The following is a 21952-nucleotide window of genomic DNA, read 5'->3' as shown; positions in this document are numbered from 1 at the left end:
CTTTTCAATGACCTCTTTAACCTTCAAAACATAGTCTTCATTCTTTAAAATCTCTGTATTTAAAATCCATACTCCCGGACCCCTTTGCATGTTGCTCCAATCTATTTTAAAACGTAAAACTTATGATCACTAAAACTGGTTTCTTCATATCTGATTTTTTCAATAAAATTCCCTACATTTCTTGTACATAACACATCAATTCTTGTTTTACAAATAAAGTTCCCTACTATTTGCCTTCTTGAAAACTCCTTTTTTCCTCCATTCATTTCCCTCCACACATCTATTAAGTTATTTTCTCTCATCAGTTCCTTTAATTCATTTCTCCCTGTGTCTGATTTAAAAACCATTCCCTCCGCCATATCCTGCTTGCTAAAAACAGTATTAAAATCCCCCATCATTATTATTTCTTTATATTTCTTTACAATATTTCTTAAAACATTAAAAAACTCTTTCTTTTCTTTCTCTTCTGTTGGTGCATGTACATTGGCTAAAATCAGTTCCACGTCCTTCACAATTTACTTCAACCACCATACATTTCCCCATCTTATCTTTATACACTACATTGCTTGAATTAAAAACATTTTTTCTCATTAAAAAAGCCACTCCTCTTCCAAGCCTTCCATCTCCATTGTTATACAAAATATCTCCATCCCATTTCTTTTTATAGTCCACCATCACACTCTCTTTCCAATTTGTTTCTTGCAAAACGATAACATCTTCTCCTTTACATTTTCTTTCACTCTTTCAAACTTTCTCATGTCCATCAGTCCCCTTGCATTAAAAAGTAACACAACTAAAAACCATTAAAAAAAGAAAAAATAAATACTTAAAAACCATTATTCTCCATCTTCTCCCTCCAGCCCTCTTAACGCTTCATACCTGTTTGCACTTGTCATTATTTTTTTCCTTGCATTCTCCACGTTTGGTTTTACCTTTATTGTTCTCCTTCTTATTTGTCCTCTCTCCCCTCTGTCTTTTCCCATACTGTTTGTCCTTGTTTCTTCTTCACTGTCCATTTCTTTGCTTTGAACTTCTATTCCTTGTCCATCTCTCTCCACAGCATCTAGAAAAGTTTTAAAACTGTCCGCTATTTCCATTTCCGTCCACTGAGTGTCCTGTTCTGTTGTCTGTTCCTTGTCTTTGTCATTCTCTTTTTCTCCTTCACGTTCCTCTATGTTGTCTGATTCCTCTTCTGTTTCTTTTTGTTGTAGTCCTTCTTCCTCTTGTTCTTCATCAATTTGTCTTTCCTCCTCGTTGTTTCCTTCATGCACCTGTCCGCCCATCCGATCTTCCCTACCTCTCCTTCCTCTCCCTCCATCCAACATTCACATTTATTTAAAACTCCATGACACTCCGGGCATCTGACAGCATTGCAATCTCTTGCAAAATGTCCCCTCTCCTCACTTATAGCACTTAAAATCTGGGCATTCTTTAAGCAGGTGTCCTGGGCTCATGCACAGCCTACAGGTCTTCACCTGATGGCTGTGCATCACCCTAAAATACTGCGGCCCCTCGGCTGTTTCCAACTTTGTGCTATATGGCAACGATGTCACTTCTTTGGGGAATCTAACTTTTAGGAACCTTGTTCCGTCCTCAATGTCAGTGCCCGGGTAGCATCTTCTTTTAACATTTGACATGGGATTAACTCCCCATCCTTCCAATTTCCCTAAAATTTTATTATCATCAAGATAGACGGGCAGGTGCATGAAGGAAACAACGTAATCTCTATTTTGCAAATTTTTTATCTCGCAGTTCACCCCTTTTTATTAAAGTCCATCAGTCAATTCCATGCTTCTTCCTTTTCCATTGTAAGTTCATATTCTTTTCCTTGCCTTGGTCTTAACGCCAAAATCTTCCCATTTCCACATTTATCCGTCACCGCTTTTATAATATCCACAGCTCTCACCTCACTTACATTCTCCACATTCACAATCACAGTCGCCTCCTTTAAATATCTTCTTCTGCCAAACTTGTCTCTTGTGTCTAGGTTTTTTCCATGTTCTTCTCGTTGTCGGTAATCCAGTCCAGTGTCGTTTGTCATACGTGTCTCGCCATCCAGTCCAGTGTCGTTTGCCGTGCCTCTTCCTCGTGCCAGTCCAGTGTCGTTTGCCATGCTTGTTCCTCGTGCCAGTCCAATATCGTTTCCCATGCTTCTTCCTCGTGCCAGTCCAGAGTCGTTTGCCATGCTTGTTCCTCGTGCCAGTCCAGTGTCGTTTGCCGTTAATCCGTCCATTGAAAAAAGGAGAAAGAGAAAAATAAAAAGGCGTAACCACCCTCCAGCAAGCAAAAATGCTGCTGTTGGGTGGTTTTATAACTGAAAAAAACAAACAAAAAACTAACTTAAACTAAAGAAAAAAGCAAAATACAAAGACAAAAAATTAACACAAAATGGAGGAGAGCCTTCCTCTCCCTACTGCAGCCAACAACTTCCTGTGTGCTCTCTAGCGCCAACAGGGTGGTATGGCCGTAGCTTTCTAAAGCTGCTGCAAAAGCCCCTATTTTAAGGTGAGGCACACTAAGTGCCATTATACTAGATAAGTAATGAATGAAATACAAAAATACTTCAAAATGAGCTACATTAAAGATAAGAGCATTAGTTAAGTAGTTAAAAACAGTCAAACTCTTTTAAAGTACAGCAACTTTAAAGGCAATTGAATTAAATAAGCAGTAAGGGAAAGCAAAGAGCTGGTCAAACTTTGGCCACACTAAGGGCCAGTGTATTAGATAAGTAGTGAAAAAACTCAAAACCTACAGCACCTGGTATTCCTAGGCAGTCTCCCATCCAAGTACTAACTAGGCCCAACTCTGCTTAGCTTCTGAGATCAGACGAGATCAGGCGTGAACAGGGTGGTATGGCCGTATGCGAAAGTTGCTGCAAAAAGCCCCTGTTTTAAGGTGAGGCACACTAAGTGCCATTATACTAGATAAGTAATGAATGAAATACAAAAAATACTTCAAAATGAGCTACATTAAAGATAAGAGCATTAGTTAAGTAGTTAAAAACAGTCAAACTCTGTTTAAAGTACATCTACTTTAAAGGCAATTGAATTAAATAAGCAGTAAGGAAAGCAAAGAGCTGGTCAAACTTTGGCCACACTAAGGGCCAGTGTATTAGATAAGTAGTGAAAAAACTCAAAAACCTACAGCACCTGGTATTCCTAGGCAGTCTCCCATCCAAGTACTAACTAGGCCCAACTCTGCTTAGCTTCTGAGATCAGACGAGATCAGGCGTGAACATTTTTTCTTTTTTTTTTTTGCAAAAATATGATAAAAACATAAAGTTTACAATTCATCACTTAGTCCATCCAGTACAGCAAGTCTCTTTCTATACACTTTGTATTTTTACATTTTCTTCAATTAAATAAAATACATTAAATACTAATCAGAAAAACATCATCAAAATCATTCTGTTACTGGCATTTTTAAATCAAACTTTTTACAAACATTGTATATATCTGAATCAAACACTTTGTAAAAGTCTTGCAATTTGTTTTCTTGCTTAAAATAACAATGTAAATGTTCTACATATTTCTCAAACTTCCTTTTGAAAACATTCCATACATCTATTACAGTTTCCTGTTTTTGCCCCTGCTCTTCTTTCCCATATTGCACATTTCATTAGCATGACAATCAAATTTATCATCTTTTGTGTTTACACTTTTCTTCTATACCCAACAATATCACTCTGCTCCATTCTATTTTTTTCTCTTTTTGTTCCCCTCTTAACATTTCGATTAGTCTTTTACAGGTTTCATTAAAAATGTCCAATTCTCTGCAATTTAAAAACAAAAAATGTAAAAATTTTCATTTTCAACATTGCAGACTTTACATCTTTCACTTGGTTCCATTCCTATTTTTTCAATAAAACATCAGTAAAAAACGCTTTGTGCCTAATAAGAAACTCTAAGCTTTCCAGTTGTGCATCTATCGTTCTTCCTTTCATGTTATTCCAAATGTCATCTTCTTTAAGATCTTCAAATTTCTGTACCCAATACATATTGACGACAGGTTTCTTAAAGATTCCCTCTCTAAAGAAATCATAAATCATTTTGACCGTGCATTCTTTAAAAATAAAATTGTTTTTCTCCCAACTTCACAAATACCTCTTTCTCTTGCTGCTCTTCTTCCATGTTTTCTATTTGTTTTATCCACTCTTTGGGTATTGCTTCTTTATTACTTCATATTTATTTCTTTTTTTCTGTTTTATTAAAATCCTCTTTAGCCTCTTCCATTACGTCTATTATGTGCTGCATTGGTAAAAACCCTCCTTAAATTCATATAAAACATCTCTGATTCTTGTGATCCCAACATCCCACCATTTCTTATAAAAATCTCTTTCCTTGGTTTAAAATGCCATTGTTTAGAAATAAAGGCTGATTTAAAATGCTCTCTCGACCTTGTGGATTAAAATTAACATTAATTAAAAATTTCCCCAGGCGCTCATCAGTTCTTTATAAAAATCTGGCAACACTTCCACCATCAATTCTTAGTTTTCATCCATAAAATATTGTCTCCCAAATTAAAATTGCCACATTTGTTTAAAAAATATTCCATTGTCTTTTTCCATGCTGCTTTGTTTCCCTCATCTAGGTATTTTTTTTATTATTTTCACTCTTAAGCTATTTTTCTTTGTTCCACATCAATTAATCCATCCCTCCCTTCCCTGCCTCTCCTATTAATGTACTGTATGAAATTCTTGGCGGTTTGCCATTCCATAAAAAATCTAAAAACATTTTTTCAGCCTTTTTCCACCACATTGGCATTGCAGTCACATACAAAACATACCACAACTTTGACACCATTAGCACATTTAAAATTAAAACTTTTCCTTTTAAACTTAACATTCTCAATTTCCAAAAAAATAGCCTTCTTTCAATTCCTCCTAGTATTTCTTCCCACATTACTTCTTTAACATTTTTTCATTTTTTCCCATTAAAACACCTAAAATATTTACTTCTTCCGTTTCTTTAAAAAAGCAAAACATTCCGTTACACCAACCACTCCTCCAAATCTCATATATACCGTTTTCTCTTCATTTATCTTGCCTCCTGATCCCCTACAAAACGTCTGTACCACTTCCATTACTTTTTTAACACTCTCTATATCCTTAACAATTATGGTTGTATCATCTGCATATTGAAATATTTTTTCATTTCCCCCACTTCCTTCAATGCTTATTCCTCTTATGTCTTCCTCTGTTTTTACTGCTAATCCTAGTGGTTCTGCTACTAGTGAATATAAGAGCGCTGATAATGGACATCCTTGCTTTATTGACCTAGTAATTTTAAAACATTCTGTTAAAAAACCATTACATTTTACTCTTGTTATTGCTCCCCTATATAAAATCGTAATCCACTTGACAAAATTTTCACCAAACCCGTACGCTCTTAAAATTCCAAATAAATATTCATGTTCCACTCTGTCAAAGCTTTTTCAAAATCCAAACTGATTACATATCCTTTTTGGTTTTTTTTTTAATGTAGCTCATTTTGAAGTATTTTTTTGTATTTCATTTACTTATCTAGTATAATGGCACTTAGTGAGCCTCACCTTAAAATAGGGGGCTTTTTGCAGCAGCTTTCACTTACGGCCATACCACCCTGTTCAAGCCTGATCTCGTCTGATCTCAGAAGCTAAGCAGAGTTGGGCATGGTTAGTGCTTGGATGGGAGACTGCCTGAGGATAAACTCTGTTTAAAGAACAGCTACTTTAAAGGCAATTGAATTAAATAAGCAGTAAGGGAAAGCAAAGAGCTGGTCAAACTTTGGCCACACTAAGGGCCAGTGTATTAGATAAGTAGTGAAAAAACTAAAAACCTACAGCACCTGATATTCCAAGGCAGTCTCCCATCCAAGTACTAACTAGGCCCAACTCTGCTTAGCTCCTGAGATCAGACGAGATCAGGCGTGAACAGGGTGGAATGGCCGTGGCGAAAGTTGCTGCAAAAAGCCCCTATTTTAAGGTGAGGCACACTAAAGTGCCATTATACTAGATAAGTAATGAATGAAATACAAAAAAAAATACTTCAAAATGAGCTACATTAAAGATAAGAGCATTTGTTAAGTAGTTAAAAACAGTCAAACTCTGTTTAAAGAACAGCTACTTTAAAGGCAATTGAATTAAATAAGCAGTAAGGGAAAGCAAAGAGCTGGTCAAACTTTGGCCACACTAAGGGCCAGTGTATTAGATAAGTAGTGAAAAAACTCAAAAACTTACAGCACCTGGTATTCCTAGGCAGTCTCCCATCCAAGTACTAACTAGGCACAACTCTGCTTAGCTTCTGCGATCAGACGAGATCAGGCGTGAACAGGGTGGTATGGCCATAAGCGAAAGCTGCTGCAAAAAGCCCCCTATTTTAAGGTGAGGCACACTAAGTACCATTATACTAGATAAGTAATGAATGAAATACCAAAAAATACTTCAAAATGAGCTACATTAAAGATAAGAGCATTAGTTAAGTAGTTAAAAACAGTCAAACTCTGTTTAAAGAACAGCTACTTTAAAGGCAATTGAATTAAATAAGCAGTAAGGGAAAGCAAAGAGCTGGTCAAACTTTGGCCACACTAAGGGCCAGTGTATTAGATAAGTAGTGAAAAAACTCAAAAACTTTCAGCACCTGGTATTCCTAGGCAGTCTCCCATCCAAGTACTAACTAGGCCCAACTCTGCTTAGCTTCTGAGATCAGACGAGATCAGGCGTGAACAGGGTGGGATGGCCGTAAGCCAAAGCTGCTGCAAAAAGCCCCCTATTTTAAGGTGAGGCACACTAAGTGCCATTATACTAGATAAGTAATGAATGAAATACAAAAAAATACTTCAAAATGAGCTACATTAAAGATAAGAGCATTAGTTAAGTAGTTAAAAACTGTCAAACTCTGTTTAAAGAACAGCTACTTTAAAGGCAATTGAATTAAATAAGCAGTAAGGGAAAGCAAAGAGCTGGTCAAACTTTGGCCACACTAAGGGCCAGTGTATTAGATAAGTAGTGAAAAAACTCAAAAACTTACAGCACCTGGTATTCCTAGGCAGTCTCCCATCCAAGTACTAACTAGGCCCAACTCTGCTTAGCTTCTGAGATCAGACGAGATCAGGCGTGAACAGGGTGGTATGGCCGTGTGCCGAAAAGCTGCTGCAAAAAGCCCCTATTTTAAGGTGAGGCACACTAAGTGCCATTATACTAGATAAGTAATGAATGAAATACAAAAAAATACTTCAAAATGAGCTACATTAAAGATAAGAGCATTAGTTAAGTAGTTAAAAACAGTCAAACTCTGTTTAAAGAACAGCTACTTTAAAGGCAATTGAATTAAATAAGCAGTAAGGGAAAGCAAAGAGCTGGTCAAACTTTGGCCACACTAAGGGCCAGTGTATTAGATAAGTAGTGAAAAACTCAAAACTTACAGCACCTGGTATTCCTAGGCAGTCTCCCATCCAAGTACTAACTAGGCCTAACTCTGCTTAGCTTCTGAGATCAGACGAGATCAGGCGTGAACAGGGTGGTATGGCCGTGTAGCGAAAGCTGCTGCAAAAAGCCCCTATTTTAAGGTGAGGCACACTAAGTGCCATTATACTAGATAAGTAATGAATGAAATACAAAAAAAAAAAAAAATTCAAAATGAGCTACATTAAAGATAAGAGCATTAGTTAAGCAGTTAAAAACAGTCAAACTCTGTTTAAAGAACAGCTACTTTAAAGGCAATTGAATTAAATAAGCAGTAAGGGAAAGCAAAGAGCTGGTCAAACTTTGGCCACACTAAGGGCCAGTGTATTAGATAAGTAGTGAAAAAAACTCAAAACTTACAGCACCTGGTATTCCTAGGCAGTCTCCCATCCAAGTACTAACTAGGCCCAACTCTGCTTAGCTTCTGAGATCAGACGAGATCAGGCATGAACAGGGTGGTATGGCCGTGCGAAAGCTGCTGCAAAAGCCCCTATTTTAAGGTGAGGCACACTAAGTGCCATTACACTAGATAAGTAATGAATGAAATACAAAAAAATACTTCAAAATGAGCTACATTAAAGATAAGAGCATTAGTTAAGTAGTTAAAAACAGTCAAACTCTGTTTAAAGAACAGCTACTTTAAAGGCAATTGAATTAAATAAGCAGTAAGGGGAAAGCAAAGAGCTGGTCAAACTTTGGCCACACTAAGGGCCAGTGTATTAGATAAGTAGTGAAAAAACTCAAAAACTTACAGCACCTGGTATTCCTAGGCAGTCTCCCATCCAAGTACTAACTAGGCCCAACTCTGCTTAGCTTCTGAGATCAGACGAGATCAGGCGTGAACAGGGTGGTATGGCCGTGGCCGTGCAGCTGCTGCAAAAAGCCCCTATTTTAAGGTGAGGCACACTAAGTGCCATTATACTAGATAAGTAATGAATGAAATACAAAAAAAAAATACTTCAAATTGAGCTACATTAAAGATAAGAGCATTAGTTAAGTAGTTAAAAACAGTCAAACTCTGTTTAAAGAACAGCTACTTTAAAGGCAATTGAATTAAATAAGCAGTAAGGGAAAGCAAAGAGCTGGTCAAACTTTGGCCACACTAAAGGGCCAGTGTATTAGATAAGTAGTGAAAAAACTCAAAAACTTACAGCACCTGGTATTCCTAGGCAGTCTCCCATCCAAGTACTAACTAGGCCCAACTCTGCTTAGCTTCTGAGATCAGACGAGATCAGGCGTGAACAGGGTGGTATGGCCGTAAGCGAAAGCTGCTGCAAAAAGCCCCCTATTTTAAGGTGAGGCACACTAAGTGCCATTATACTAGATAAGTAATGAATGAAATACAAAAAAATACTTCAAAATGAGCTACATTAAAGATAAGAGCATTAGTTAAGTAGTTAAAAACAGTCAAACTCTGTTTAAAGAACAGCTACTTTAAAGGCAATTGAATTAAATAAGCAGTAAGGGAAAGCAAAGAGCTGGTCAAACTTTGGCCACACTAAGGGCCAGTGTATTAGATAAGTAGTGAAAAAACTCAAAAACTTACAGCACCTGGTATTCCTAGGCAGTCTCCCATCCAAGTACTAACTAGGCCCAACTCTGCTTAGCTTCTGAGATCAGACGAGATCAGGCGTGAACAGGGTGGTATGGCCGTGCTTGTAAAGCTGCTGCAAAAGCCCCTATTTTTTAAGGTGAGGCACACTAAGTGCCATTATACTAGATAAGTAATGAATGAAATACAAAAAAATACTTCAAAATGAGCTACATTAAAGATAAGAGCATTAGTTAAGTAGTTAAAAACAGTCAAACTCTGTTTAAAGAACAGCTACTTTAAAGGCAATTGAATTAAATAAGCAGTAAGGGAAAGCAAAGAGCTGGTCAAACTTTGGCCACACTAAGGGCCAGTGTATTAGATAAGTAGTGAAAAAACTCAAAAACTTACAGCACCTGGTATTCCTAGGCAGTCTCCCATCCAAGTACTAACTAGGCCCAACTCTGCTTAGCTTCTGAGATCAGACGAGATTTTTTTTTTTTTTTTTTTTTTTTTTTTATTAATTTTTATTTACAATCAAAAGTTAAGAAATAAATACATTAAAAAATACATAAATCACAAGAAGTAAATCACATCTCAAACATCTCCTGGTAGCAACACTTCAAAACTATTCCAAACTCTTACAACATATGGATTATTTTTTGTTATACAATGATCAAACAATTCCATATTTTCAATCATTTTACAATAATTATATAAATCTTTTATTTCATCCATCAAGATCTGTTTATATAATAAGGATAGCGACAGTTCTTTTCTCTTATGTTTCATAATGTTCCTTCTTTTCCATATTGCGTATCTTGCAATCGTTAACATATAATTAAGTGCATACTTGTTTTTAGCCTTCCCCTCAAATCCAAACAAAAATAGCACATCCCATTCCTCCAGCGTAAGATTGTCTTCATACAACAAATCACATACCATCTTTTTTAACATTTTAAAAAAATTACTTAACTTTCTACATTTCAAAAATAAATGTAAAACTCCTTCCTTTTATCCATACACACTTTACATAGTTCATCTTGCGTTAAACCACTTTTATATAAAATAATTTCCGTCATCACACAATTGTGTCTTAATAGGAAATCAAAATTTTCCAAAGCCGGACTTTTAAAATTAGCTCTTACATTTTTCCATATTTTAGAAGCATCAAAATAATCAAATAGCTTCTCCCAATACTCTATTGCTTTAGGTTTTACAAAGACTACCTTACGTATACAACAGTAAAACTTCTTGATGACACATTCATTAAACGGAATCTTATCATCTCCCTCTTTCAAAAAAACCTGTGGTTTTTCATTCTCAGATTCTTTTTCATTATCCTCAATTGCTTTTATCCATTGTTCTGGTATTGCTACTTTTAATTTTATATACTGCTCTTCAATATTCCTTTTGTCTTCTATATCTTCCCTTTCCTCCAGTGAATCAGTTATCGCTTGTGTAGGTAGAAACCCAGGTCTCACTTCGTATAATATATCTTTTATTTGTCTGTAGCCTACTGCAAACCAGTTTTAAGTAAAACATTGTTTTTTTCCTTTATTATTTAGGTTTAAAAACAAAGGCTGTCGTAAGTACTGCTTTCTCCTTCAATCTTTACATACACATTGTCATAAAACATTTTCCAAGTTCTCAGTAGTTCTTTGTAGAACTCCGGTATATTTCCTATCATCTCATCTTTAAAAGCCATCCATAAAAAGTCATCTCCTATTTGTCCACACTTATTCATAAAGTAACTCATAACACTTTTCCATGGGATGTTATCTTTATTTAAAAACCTTTTTACCATTTTAATCCTCATGCTTTTCATTCTTAGCCATGGATCTATCAGTCCTAATCCCCCATCTTCCACATTTCCAATGATTGTATTATATGCAACTTTAGACGGCTTACCATCCCAAAGAAATGTTAAGATCATAGCTTTTATTCTCTTATATACCCATATTGGTAAACTTACAACACTTAAAACGTACCACATTTTGGATAAAAAAAGAGAATTTAATACAAGCACCTTCCCTTTTAGAAACAGTACTCTCTGTTTCCAAAAATTTAATCTTTTATCCATTTTGTTCAGAATTTCGTTCCAATTTATTTCTCTAGTTACAATCTCATCGTATCCAAGCGTAATGCCTAAAATTTTAATATTGCTTTTTTGTTCTTTAAAACACCAATTTATTTGTGGAACTTCTACCTTTCCCATTTTAACATATTCAGATTTTTCCTTATTTACCTTTGCTCCCGAACCACTACAATATTTATCAAAAATCTCTATAGCTTTCTCAACACTATTGGAATCCTTTAAAAATAAAGTGGTATCATCTGCATACTGGAAAATCTTTTGTTCCATTTCATTACCTTCTATTAAAATACCTTTTATTTCTTTTTCTCCATTTATTGCTAAACCTAACGGTTCCGCAACTATAGTGTACAGTAAGGCCGATAAGGGACATCCTTGTCTTATGGATCTTGAAATTCCTATGTAATCTGTTAAAAAACCATTTATTTTGAAACAACTAATAATTTCTGTGTAAAAACATTTCATCCACTTTAAGAAATTATTCCCAAAGCCAAATCTTTTAAGCAAATCAAATAAATATTTATGTTCCACTCTATCAAATGCCTTTTCTAAATCCATACTAAATAAAAACCCCTTACCTTTTTTCTCTTTTGTATACCAAATTAAGTCTCTAATACTCGTTACTGTATCTGCTATATCTCTTCCCAGTATACTGTACGCTTGATTGGTCGTGATGATGTGTGGTGTTACTCTTTTAAGTCTATTTGCAAAGATCTTTGCTAATATTTTGTAGTCTGTATTGAGCATACTCAACGGTCTATAATTCCTCAAATCATCTTTATTTCCTTTCTTTTTATATATTATTTTAATCATACCTCTCTTCATACTCTCACTCAATTGCCCATTTTGAAAAATCATTAAGAACAGATCTTTTAGAATTGGTGTTAAAACATCTTTAAAAACCTTATAAAATTCAGACGATAAACCATCTAAGCCAGGGCTTTTCCTGTTGCTTAATTGTGTTATAGCTTCCTTTATCTCTTCTTCTGCTATATCACTATCACACATTTTTTTATCATCTTCTGTTACTTTTACTTTAATTTGATTTAACAAGAATTCTTCATCTTCTACATTAACTCCTTCCGTCTTAAATAAAACACTATAGAAATCCTGGACAGCTTTTAATATTCCTTCTTTATCTTTTATGTTTCTACCTTCTAAAGACACATTTTTTATTAGGTCAGCTTTCTGTCTTGTCTTTTCTACCTCATAAAAAAACTTTGTACTTCTTTCTCCTTCTACTGTATTCCTTATTTTACTTCTTATTCTAGCACCCTCACATTTGTCTTCTTCCATTTTTTTAAGTTTCTCTTCAAGCGCTACTATTTTTCTAATGTCTGTGGTTCCTTCACTTACCTTTTTCATTTCATTTTCCCATTTTTTGATTAATTCTCTTTCTTTAGCTCTTTTTGCTTTCTGTATTTTCTTAGAAAATTCTATAGATAATCTTTTAATGTCTGCTTTTATATTGTCCCACCATGTGCATATTGCTTCATCATATAGAACATCATTTACACTATTAATTATTACGTTTTCAATTTCCATTTTGTAAAAATCATTCTTTAAAATTTCTGCATTAAGCACCCATACCCCTGGTCCTCTCTCCACACCACTGAAATCCATTGTTACAAATAAAAAATCATGATCGCTCCCACTGTACATTTTATAAAACACTTTTGAAATAAAATGCTCAAAACTCCTATTACATAAAAGAAAATCTATTCTGCTTTGTTTTAAACTGCTTTTCACCCACTGTCTTCTTGAATATTCTCTTTTTACTCTATTTCTTTCTCTCCATACATCTACTAATTGGTGTTTATACATCATATTTTTCAATTCTTTTCTTCCAACATCGGCTCTGTACACCATGTGATCTTCAGCATCTATTCTTTCTAAAATAGTATTAAAATCCCCTATAATAATAACGCTCTTACATCCAATAATCAAATCAGTCAGTTTTTTATAAAAAGTAACTCTTTCTGTATCTTCATTTGGAGCATGTATATTACATATTATTATTTCTTCTCCCTTATCCATAATTTTCACAATTAAAATCCTTCCATTATTATCTTTAAATAAAACTTTTGTTGATTCCACTGCTCCCCTTCTAACAAGTATCGCCAGACCTTTTTTCTTATTGACATCGTTGCTGCACCATATTTCTCCATCCCAGCCTTTTCTAAAATCATCCAATATTGTTTCATTCCATCCAGTCTCTTGAATACATATAACATCACATTGCTTTGTTAAATTGATCACATTTTCAAATTTCCATTTAGATGACAATCCTCTAACATTAATCGAGACCAGACTTAAATTACTCATAATAGAAGAAAGAAGAAACAAGAACCAAAACAGCCAATCATCCATATATTTTCTCTCTTGATATCTAAGAATTTATATCAACTTGTTCATCATTTTGTCTTGCTCTTACTTCTTTCCTTAACTTTTGTTTCTTTAATACCTGTTCAATATTTATTTTGACCCCTCTTGTCATTTTACGTCTTTTGTTTATAATGTCCAGAGTTCTACTTTCAAGCTCAAAGTTAATTTCAGCCGTTTTCTCATCGCTTACCTCCACTTCAGTCCATCCAGCTGCAACTTCACTCGTTGTTGCACATTCCTTCTCCTTCGTTTGTCCTTCATTGCTAGTTATACACTGTGTCTCAGTCTCCGTTGTATGAACTTCAATTTCTTTATCTCCATTGTCCTCTCTCCTCATACGCTCCTCCTCTCCTCGTTCACGAAGATCTTCAGAAATTACATCCGCCTCCTGAATTTCATCTTTGCTTGGCTCCTCCGTGCGCTTCTGTGCCTCGGTCTCCATTTCATTATTGTCCTCCTCCTCAGATTCACAGTTGCACCTCATCCACGTCCTTTCACAGTCTTGGCACCATGGGGCTTGACAGTCCCGAGCAAAATGCCCTGTTCCAGACATTCTCTGCAGGTGTATTGAGGGCAGTCTTTTTTTTCATGCTCCGTGCTAGCGCAAATTCTGCAAGTCTTCAGTTGGTCATCATGAATTACTCTAAAATATTTTGGTCCTTCCTCAGTGTCAAATCTTACATTATATGGCAAAGTCACAATGTCCTGTGGAAATTTAACTTTTATAAATCTTGTTCCGTCTGCAACTGCTGTGCCTGGATAATATCTCCTTCTTAACGGGAAGATAGGGTTCACTCTCCAATCCACCAATTTCTGTATTATTTCATCGTCTTTTATGTAGTTGGGCAAATGCAAAAAAGAGACCATTTTTTCAGTTTTACATAGTTTTTTGATCTCACATCTTTGTTCATCAATCATTAATCCATCCATTAACTTATCACAGTCTGTTTCATTTTCCATTGTAAGTTCATATTCAAAGTTACTTTTTTTCCTTAGTCCATACAGTTTTCCAATTCCAGCTTTCTCTTCCACAGCTTTTATAATCATCATCACAGTTATTTTATCTGGATCATTAACAATCATCGTTAGAGTTGCTTCTTTCTTATAGTCTCTTTGATATTTTGATTGGCTTTTTAGCTTATTCATTGTCCCATTTCTTTGTGGTGCTTCTCCTATTCCATCAGTGTAATCTCTTGTTTGTTTACCTTGATGTTTTTGTAGGTCCTCTCTTTGACTTATCCTTGCATCCATCCCGTTCTTTTTTCCTCTTGCGGCAACCCTTGCCCAAGTCTGGCTGGCATCTTTATACTTTCCATTGTCATTTTCCACGTTTCTTTCAGTATAGTTAACATCCTCAGTCTCTTTGTTCAATTTTTCGGTCATGATCCGTCACCATAATATCCATCATTTTAGTAGGTTGAAACCTCAGACAGAAAATCTGTCTGAGGTTTCAAAAACTAATATGTAACTCAAAAAACAACAGCCTTTAAGAAATTATCAAAAGAAAAAAAAAAACAAATAATTATAATAACAGCAAACAAAATGGAGGAGAGCCTTCCTCTCCCTACTGCAGCCAAAAACTCTGTGTGCTCTCTAGCGCCAACAGGGTGGTATGGCCGTAAGCTTAAAGCTGCTGCAAAAAGCCCCTATTTTAAGGTGAGGCACACTAAGTGCCATTATACTAGATAAGTAATGAATGAAATACAAAAAAATACTTCAAAATGAGCTACATTAAAGATAAGAGCATTAGTTAAGTAGTTAAAAACAGTCAAACTCTGTTTAAAGAACAGCTACTTTAAAGGCAATTGAATTAAATAAGCAGTAAGGGAAAGCAAAGAGCTGGTCAAACTTTGGCCACACTAAGGGCCAGTGTATTAGATAAGTATGAAAAACTCAAAAACTTACAGCACCTGGTATTCCTAGGCAGTCTCCCATCCAAGTACTAACTAGGCCCAACTCTGCTTAGCTTCTGAGATCAGACGAGATCAGGCGTGAACAGGGTGGTATGGCCGTAAGCGAAAGCTGCTGCAAAAGCCCCCTATTTTAAGGTGAGGTACACTAAGTGCCATTATACTAGATAAGTAATGAATGAAATACAAAAATACTTCAAAATGAGCTACATTAAAGATAAGAGCATTAGTTAAGTAGTTAAAAACAGTCAAACTCTGTTTAAAGAACAGCTACTTTAAAGGCAATTGAATTAAATAAGCAGTAAGGGAAAGCAAAGAGCTGGTCAAACTTTGACCACACTAAGGGGGCCAGTGTATTAGATAAGTAGTGAAAAACTCAAAACTTACAGCACCTGTTATTCCTAGGCAGTCTCCCATCCAAGTACTAACTAGGCCCAACTCTGCTTAGCTTCTGAGATCAGACGAGATCAGGCGTGAACAGGGTGGTATGGCCAGAAGCTTAAAAGCTGCTGCAAAAAGCCCCTCTATTTTAAGGTGAGGCACACTAAGTGCCATTATACTAGATAAGTAATGAATGAAATACAAAAAAAAACTTCAAAATGAGCTACATTAAAGATAAGAGCATTAGTTAAGTAGTTAAAAACAGTCAAACTCTGTTTAAAGAACAGCTACTTTAAAGGCAATTGAATTAAATACAGCAGTAAGGGAAAGCAAAGAGCTGGTCAAACTTTGGCCACACTAAGGGCCAGTGTATTAGATAAGCAGTGAAAAACTCAAAAAACTTACAGCACCTGGTATTCCTAGGCAGTCTCCCATCCAAGTACTAACTAGGCCCAACTCTGCTTAGCTTCTGAGATCAGACGAGATCAGGCGTGAACAGGGTGGTATGGTCAGTAAGCGAAAGCTGCTGCAAAAGCCTCTATTTTAAGGTGAGGCACACTAAGTGCCATTATACTAGATAAGTAATGAATGAAATACAAAAAAATACTTCAAAATGAGCTACATTAAAGATAAGAGCATTAGTTAAGTAGTTAAAAACAGTCAAACTCTGTTTAAAGAACAGCTACTTTAAAGGCAATTGAATTAAATAAGCAGTAAGGGAAAGCAAAGAGCTGGTCAAACTTTGACCACACTAAGGGCCAGTGTATTAGATAAGTAGTGAAAAAACTCAAAACTTACAGCACCTGGTATTCCTAGGCAGTCTCCCATCCAAGTACTAACTAGGCCCAACTCTGCTTAGCTTCTGAGATCAGACGAGATCAGGCGAAACAGGGTGGTATGGCCGTAAGCTAAAGCTGCTGCAAAAAGCCCCTATTTTAAGGTGAGGCACACTATGCCATTATACTAGATAAGTAATGAATGAAATACAAAAAAAATACTTCAAAATGAGCTACATTAAAGATAAGAGCATTAGTTAAGTAGTTAAAAACAGTCAAACTCTGTTTAAAGAACAGCTACTTTAAAGGCAATTGAATTAAATAAGCAGTAAGGGAAAGCAAAGAGCTGGTCAAACTTTGACCACACTAAGGGCCAGTGTATTAGATAAGTAGTGAAAAACTCAAAAACTTACAGCACCTGGTATTCCTAGGCAGTCTCCCATCCAAGTACTAACTAGGCCCAACTCTGCTTAGCTTCTGAGATCAGACGAGATCAGGCGTGAACAGGGTGGTATGGCCAGTAAGCGAAAGCTGCTGCAAAAAGCCCCCTATTTTAAGGTGAGGCACACTATGCCATTATACTAGATAAGTAATGAATGAAATACAAAAAAAATACTTCAAAATGAGCTACATTAAAGATAAGAGCATTAGTTAAGTAGTTAAAAACAGTCAAACTCTGTTTAAAGAACAGCTACTTTAAAGGCAATTGAATTAAATAAGCAGTAAGGGAAAGCAAAGAGCTGGTCAAACTTTGACCACACTAAGGGCCAGTGTATTAGATAAGTAGTGAAAAACTCAAAACTTACAGCACCTGGTATTCCTAGGCAGTCTCCCATCCAAGTACTAACTAGGCCCAACTCTGCTTAGCTTCTGAGATCAGACGAGATCAGGCGTGAACAGGGTGGTATGGCCGTAAGCCAAAAGCTGCTGCAAAAAGCCCCTATTTTAAGGTGAGGCACACTAAGTGCCATTATACTAGATAAGTAATGAATGAAATACAAAAAAATACTTCAAAATGAGCTACATTAAAGATAAGAGCATTAGTTAAGTAGTTAAAAACAGTCAAACTCTGTTTAAAGAACAGCTACTTTAAAGGCAATTGAATTAAATAAGCAGTAAGGGAAAGCAAAGAGCTGGTCAAACTTTGACCACACTAAGGGCCAGTGTATTAGATAAGTAGTGAAAAACTCAAAACTTACAGCACCTGGTATTCCTAGGCAGTCTCCCATCCAAGTACTAACTAGGCCCAACTCTGCTTAGCTTCTGAGATCAGACGAGATCAGGCGTGAACAGGGTGGTATGGCCGTAAGCTTAAAGCTGCTGCAAAAGCCCCTATTTTAAGGTGAGGCACACTAAGTGCCATTATACTAGATAAGTAATGAATGAAATACAAAAAAATACTTCAAAATGAGCTACATTAAAGATAAGAGCATTAGTTAAGTAGTTAAAAACAGTCAAACTCTGTTTAAAGAACAGCTACTTTAAAGGCAATTGAATTAAATAAGCAGTAAGGGAAAGCAAAGAGCTGGTCAAACTTTGACCACACTAAGGGCCAGTGTATTAGATAAGTAGTGAAAAACTCAAAACTTACAGCACCTGGTATTCCTAGGCAGTCTCCCATCCAAGTACTAACTAGGCCCAACTCTGCTTAGCTTCTGAGATCAGACGAGATCAGGCGTGAACAGGTGGGATGGCCGTAGCTTAAAGCTGCTGCAAAAGCCCCCTATTTTAAGGTGAGGCACACTAAGTGCCATTATACTAGATAAGTAATGAATGAAATACAAAAAAATACTTCAAAATGAGCTACATTAAAGATAAGAGCATTAGTTAAGTAGTTAAAAACAGTCAAACTCTGTTTAAAGAACAGCTACTTTAAAGGCAATTGAATTAAATAAGCAGTAAGGGAAAGCAAAGAGCTGGTCAAACTTTTGGACCACACTAAGGGCCAGTGTATTAGATAAGTAGTGAAAAACTCAAAACTTACAGCACCTGGTATTCCTAGGCAGTCTCCCATCCAAGTACTAACTAGGCCCAACTCTGCTTAGCTTCTGAGATCAGACGAGATCAGGCGTGAACAGGGTGGTATGGCTGTGAAGCTAAAGCTGCTGCAAAAAGCCCCTATTTTAAGGTGAGGCACACTCAGTGCCATTATACTAGATAAGTAATGAATGAAATACAAAAAAATACTTTCAAAATGAGCTACATTAAAGATAAGAGCATTAGTTAAGTAGTTAAAAACAGTCAAACTCCCTGTTTAAAGAACAGCTACTTTAAAGGCAATTGAATTAAATAAGCAGTAAGGAAAGCAAAGAGCTGGTCAAACTTCTTTGGCCACACTAAAGGGCCAGTGTATTAGATAAGTAGTGAAAAACTCAAAAACTTACAGCACCTGGTATTCCTAGGCAGTCTCCCATCCAAGTATTAACTAGGCCCAACTCTGCTTAGCTTCTGAGATCAGGCGCAGAACAGGCGTGAACAGAGTGGGATGGCCGTAAGCAAAGCTGCTGCAAAAAGCCCCCTATTTTAAGGTGAGGCACACTAAGTGCCATTATACTAGATAAGTAATGAATGAAATACAAAAAAATACTTCAAAATGAGCTACATTAAAGATAAGAGCATTAGTTAAGTAGTTAAAAATAGTCAAACTCTTGTTTAAAGAACAGCTACTTTAAAGGCAATTGAATTAAATAAGCAGTAAGGGAAAGCAAAGAGCTGGTCAAACTTTGGCCACACTAAGGGCCAGTGTATTAGATAAGTAGTGAAAACTCAAAAACTTACAGCACCTGGTATTCCTAGGCAGTCTCCCATCCAAGTACTAACTAGGCCCAACTCTGCTTAGCTTCTGAGATCAGACGAGATCAGGCGTGAACAGGGTGGTATGGCCGTGAAGCGTAAAGCTGCTGCAAAAAGCCCCCTATTTTAAGGTGAGGCACACTAAGTGCCATTATACTAGATAAGCAATGAATGAAATACAAAAAAATATACTTCAAAATGAGCTACATTAAAGATAAGAGCATTAGTTAAGTAGTTAAAAACAGTCAAACTCTGTTTAAAGAACAGCTACTTTAAAGGCAATTGAATTCTAAATAAGCAGTAAGGGAAAGCAAAGAGCTGGTCAAACTTTGGCCACACTAAGGGCCAGTGTATTAGATAAGTAGTGAAAAAACTCAAAAACTTACAGCACCTGGTATTCCTAGGCAGTCTCCATCCAAGTACTAACTAGGCCTCAACTCTGCTTAGCTTCTGAGATCAGACGAGATCAGGCATGAACAGGGTGGTATGGCCGTAAGCCAAAGCTGCTGCAAAAGCCCCTATTTTAAGGTGAGGCACACTAAGTGCCATTATACTAGATAAGTAATGAATGAAACAAAAAAAAAAATACTTCAAAATGAGCTACATTAAAGATAAGAGCATTAGTTAAGTAGTTAAAAACAGTCAAACTCTGTTTAAAGAACAGCTACTTTAAAGGCAATTGAATTAAATAAGCAGTAAGGGAAAGCAAAGAGCTGGTCAAACTTTGGCCACACTAAGGGCCAGTGTATTAGATAAGTAGTGAAAACTCAAAAACTTTACAGCACCTGGTATTCCTAGGCAGTCTCTCATCCAAGTACTAACTAGGCCTTAACTCTGCTTAGCTTCTGAGATCAGACGAGATCAGGTGAACAGGGTGGTATGGCTGTAAGCTAAAGCTGCTGCAAAAAGCCCCCTATTTTAAGGTGAGGCACACTAAGTGCCATTATACTAGATAAGTAATGAATGAAATACAAAAAAAAAATACTTCAAAATGAGCTACATTAAAGATAAGAGCACTAGTTAAGTAGTTAAAAACAGTCAAACTCTGTTTAAAGTACAGCTACTTTAAAGGCAATTGAATTAGCTACAGTAGTGGTAAAGCAAAGAGCTGGTCAAACTTTGGGCCACACTCAGGCCACAGTGTATTAGATAAGTAGTGAAAAACTCAAAACTTTACAGCACCTGGGTATTCCTAGCAGTCTCCTATCCAAGTACTAACTAGGCCCAACTCTGCTTAGCTTCTCTAGAGATCAGATGAAGACTCAGGCGTGAACAGGGTGGTATGGCTGTAAGCTAAAGCTTGCTGCAAAAGCCCCTATTTTAAGGTGAGGCACACTAAGTGCCATTATACTCAGATAAGTAATGAATGAAATACAAAAAAATACTCAAAAATGAGCTACATTAAAGATATGAGCATTTTAGTTAAGTAATTAAAAACAGTCAAACTCTCTGTTTAAAGAACAGCTACTTTAAAGGCAATTGAATTAAATAAGCAGTATGCGGAAAGCAAAGAGCTTTTCAAATCTTTGACCACACTCAAGGGCCAGTGTATTAGATAAGTAGTGAAAACTCAAAAACTTACAGCACCTGGTATTCCTAGGCAGTCTCCTCATCCAAGTACTAACTAGGCCCAACTCTGCTTAGCTTCTGAGATCAGACGAGATCGTATGAACAGGGTGGTATGGCCAGTAGCTTCTAAAGTTGCTGCAAAAGCCCTCTATTTGGTTGCTGGTGAGGCACACTAAGTGCCATTATACTTCAGATAAGTAATGAATGAAATACAAAAAAAAAAATACTTCAAAATGAGCTTTCACATAAAGATAAGAGCATTAGTTAAGTAGTTAAAACAGTCAAACTCTGTTTAAAGAACAGCTACTTTTAAAGGCAATTGAATTAAATAAGCAGTAAGGGAAAGCAAAGAGCTGGTCAAACTTTGACAACACTAAGGGCCAGTGTATTAGATAAGTGCAGTGTGAAAAACTCAAAACTTACAGCACCTGGCATTCCAGGCAGTCTCCCCATCCAAGTATCTAACTAGGGGCCCAACTCTGAAGCTTCTGAGATCAGACGAGATCAGGCGGAACAGGGATGGTATGGCCAGTAGCTAAAGCTGCTGCAAAAAAGCCCCCTATTTTAAGGTGAGGCACACTAAGTGCCATTATACTCAGATAAGTAATGAATGAAATACAAAAAAAAAAAAATACTTCAAAATGAGCTACATTAAAGATAAGAGCATTAGTTAAGTAGTTAAAAACAGTCAAACTCTGTTTAAAGAACAGCTACTTTAAAGGCAAATTGAATTAAATACAGTAAGGGAAAGCAAAGAGTTGGTCAAACTTTGGCCACACTAAGGGCTGCAGTGTATTAGATAAGTAGTGAAAACTCAAAAACTTACAGCACCTGGTATTCCTAGGCAGTCTCCCATCCAAGTACTAACTAGGCCCAACTCTGCTTAGCTTCTGAGATCAGACGAGATCAGGCATGGAACAGGGTGGTATGGCCGTAAGCTTTAAAGCTGCTGCAAAAAGCCCCCTATTTTAAGGTGAGGTACACTAAGTGCCATTATACTAGATAAGTAATGAATGAAATACACAAAAATACTACAAAAATGAGCTACATTAAAGATAAGAGCATTAGTTAA

General features: G+C 36.3%; 4 non-coding genes and 19 pseudogenes across 4 annotated transcripts; all 23 read right to left on the bottom strand.

Annotated features, from left to right (window-relative positions):
* Nucleotides 1-2745: 2745 nt before the first annotated feature.
* On the bottom strand, nt 2746-2864 carry LOC122337935 (annotated as a pseudogene).
* Nucleotides 2865-5813: 2949 nt separating this feature from the next.
* Nucleotides 5814-5932, bottom strand: LOC122337903 (annotated as a pseudogene).
* A 277-nt stretch (nt 5933-6209) lies between these two features.
* LOC122337895 lies at nt 6210-6328 on the bottom strand (annotated as a pseudogene).
* A 276-nt stretch (nt 6329-6604) lies between these two features.
* Nucleotides 6605-6723, bottom strand: LOC122337950 (annotated as a pseudogene).
* Nucleotides 6724-6999: 276 nt separating this feature from the next.
* On the bottom strand, nt 7000-7118 carry LOC122337945 (annotated as a pseudogene).
* Nucleotides 7119-7393: 275 nt separating this feature from the next.
* LOC122337897 lies at nt 7394-7512 on the bottom strand (annotated as a pseudogene).
* Nucleotides 7513-7793: 281 nt separating this feature from the next.
* On the bottom strand, nt 7794-7912 carry LOC122337889 (annotated as a pseudogene).
* Nucleotides 7913-8185: 273 nt separating this feature from the next.
* Nucleotides 8186-8304, bottom strand: LOC122337892 (annotated as a pseudogene).
* A 280-nt stretch (nt 8305-8584) lies between these two features.
* Nucleotides 8585-8703, bottom strand: LOC122337929. The gene has a single exon (XR_006249658.1). It is a non-coding gene; the product is annotated as a 5S ribosomal RNA (ribosomal RNA).
* A 276-nt stretch (nt 8704-8979) lies between these two features.
* LOC122337951 lies at nt 8980-9098 on the bottom strand (annotated as a pseudogene).
* A 6251-nt stretch (nt 9099-15349) lies between these two features.
* LOC122337928 lies at nt 15350-15468 on the bottom strand. The gene has a single exon (XR_006249657.1). It is a non-coding gene; the product is annotated as a 5S ribosomal RNA (ribosomal RNA).
* Nucleotides 15469-15741: 273 nt separating this feature from the next.
* Nucleotides 15742-15860, bottom strand: LOC122337885 (annotated as a pseudogene).
* A 280-nt stretch (nt 15861-16140) lies between these two features.
* On the bottom strand, nt 16141-16260 carry LOC122337953 (annotated as a pseudogene).
* Nucleotides 16261-16533: 273 nt separating this feature from the next.
* Nucleotides 16534-16651, bottom strand: LOC122337942 (annotated as a pseudogene).
* A 273-nt stretch (nt 16652-16924) lies between these two features.
* On the bottom strand, nt 16925-17044 carry LOC122337940 (annotated as a pseudogene).
* A 273-nt stretch (nt 17045-17317) lies between these two features.
* Nucleotides 17318-17436, bottom strand: LOC122337927. The gene has a single exon (XR_006249656.1). It is a non-coding gene; the product is annotated as a 5S ribosomal RNA (ribosomal RNA).
* A 274-nt stretch (nt 17437-17710) lies between these two features.
* Nucleotides 17711-17829, bottom strand: LOC122337925. Its single transcript, XR_006249654.1, has one exon. It is a non-coding gene; the product is annotated as a 5S ribosomal RNA (ribosomal RNA).
* A 273-nt stretch (nt 17830-18102) lies between these two features.
* Nucleotides 18103-18220, bottom strand: LOC122337902 (annotated as a pseudogene).
* Nucleotides 18221-18495: 275 nt separating this feature from the next.
* LOC122337949 lies at nt 18496-18614 on the bottom strand (annotated as a pseudogene).
* A 281-nt stretch (nt 18615-18895) lies between these two features.
* On the bottom strand, nt 18896-19015 carry LOC122337904 (annotated as a pseudogene).
* Nucleotides 19016-19289: 274 nt separating this feature from the next.
* Nucleotides 19290-19408, bottom strand: LOC122337944 (annotated as a pseudogene).
* Nucleotides 19409-19690: 282 nt separating this feature from the next.
* LOC122337899 lies at nt 19691-19809 on the bottom strand (annotated as a pseudogene).
* Nucleotides 19810-21699: 1890 nt separating this feature from the next.
* Nucleotides 21700-21819, bottom strand: LOC122337946 (annotated as a pseudogene).
* Between the last annotated feature and the right edge of the window lie 133 nt (nt 21820-21952).

Source organism: Puntigrus tetrazona, unplaced genomic scaffold, assembly GCF_018831695.1.
Source record: "Puntigrus tetrazona isolate hp1 unplaced genomic scaffold, ASM1883169v1 S000000977, whole genome shotgun sequence".
In the NCBI taxonomy this organism is placed as follows: Eukaryota; Metazoa; Chordata; class Actinopteri; order Cypriniformes; family Cyprinidae; genus Puntigrus; species Puntigrus tetrazona.
The sequence above is the reverse complement of the archived record's forward strand: the minus strand, read 5'-3'. Positions and strand labels throughout refer to the sequence as shown.